The sequence below is a fragment of the Microtus ochrogaster genome, chromosome 6, assembly GCF_000317375.1.
Source record: "Microtus ochrogaster isolate Prairie Vole_2 chromosome 6, MicOch1.0, whole genome shotgun sequence".
In the NCBI taxonomy this organism is placed as follows: Eukaryota; Metazoa; Chordata; class Mammalia; order Rodentia; family Cricetidae; genus Microtus; species Microtus ochrogaster.
Window position 1 is genome coordinate 72,809,454 of NC_022013.1, and position 1,593 is coordinate 72,811,046.

Genomic DNA, 1,593 nt, shown 5'->3' on the forward strand with positions numbered 1-1,593 from the left:
TCCAGGGTTAGAGAAACTGTTATTTATACAAAATGTGGTTAACACCTCATCATTTAAACCGGCTGGGCTAATAACACCCACTGTGTTGTTTTCTATTTCCTCTCAAGTCTTAACGTTTGCTCTGGCAGCAGGTCCAATGTGCACTGGGGCAGGAAGGAACCCTCAGATAGCTAAAGGCATTTCCTAAGGAATCTGCTAAGGAGGGACACAGACCCAGATAGAACTCTGCAACAGCAAAGCTCAACACTTAAATGGCACCCAATGTCAGGGCTGGGAAGTTCCTCGGGGTGCACCAGAACCTACTCATGCGTACATGGAGATAAGACTTAAAGTACAACATCTTTTTCTAAAGCTTTACTGGACAGCTCGATTACTATTATAGAAGTACTTGTATATACGGGCTAAGTTCCATTCAAGAAAGTTTGGGAGATGATGAACACAGACTCGCTTGCATGTTCCTGGTTTTTCTGCTGCTGTAATGTAACATTGCCAAGGAAACGTACAAAATGAATCTGTCTGGGCCTATTGCTCCAGAGGGATAGGATTCCATGATGGCTGAGCGAGGGGAACAGGAAGCTGAAAGTTTACTTGAGTTGCAAGCACTAAGCAGAATGAAGCCCGAGTCCCATCCTTCCCTCAGCAAGCCGGCACCTCCTAAGTCTCCCCAATCAGCACCACCAGCTGGGACCAAGTATTTAAATGCCCAGTGGCATTTGGATAATTTTTTACTCAAACGAGCAATGAATATAACGTCGAAATTCACCGCAGTTTGAACCAGATAATATATATATATATATATATATATATATATATATATATTTAACTTCATTATCTTCAGAGTCAAGACATGCTGAGTAGCTACATGCTAAAAATATTAAGGCAAAATTAAAAATGTATTTCTTCTGTTATTTCTACCCACAGTTAAAATGGTCACCAGCCACCTATCTGTGTCCGTGGCTACAACAGTGCAGAGGGCAGACATACACTGTGTCTGTCACCAGAAGGTGCTCTGCTCACTCTGCTCAGATAGAAAGGGAGAGAGGGTACCTCGGTTAACACCACACCAGAGGTTTACCCCTACCTACATAAAAAGCCACCAATGGTAAACCCCAATTATGCTCAGTAAACTAGATGGAAAATTCTGAGGCCCTCTGATAGAACACACGTACTGGCTCACAGGACCAAGGATTATTTAAGAACAGCTAGCGGATATTTTCCATCTGTGACTCCATTGGCACTATCTGGTGTCCCAACACGCCACCATTCTAAGCACACTACTGCTCACTGATGGCGCCTCCCCTTCCTTAATCTGTGCTCAGGACCCCAGCAGGGTATGTTTAACAGGGCTTCAGAAAGGCTGCCCAGTCCAGCTCTGGTGCAGCCATCAGTGAGAGGCACCTGCCTTGCTGGCCACATTGTAGACTCCTGCTTGCTTCAGGAAGGAATGGAGGGCGGGTGCAGGCATGGAGTAGTTCATAATGAAGGAATGAGGGGGGACTGCAGGCATGGAGTAGTTCATCATGGAGGAATGGGGGGTGCAGGCATGGAGTAGTTCATCATGGAGGAATGGGGGGTGCAGGCATGGAGTAGTTC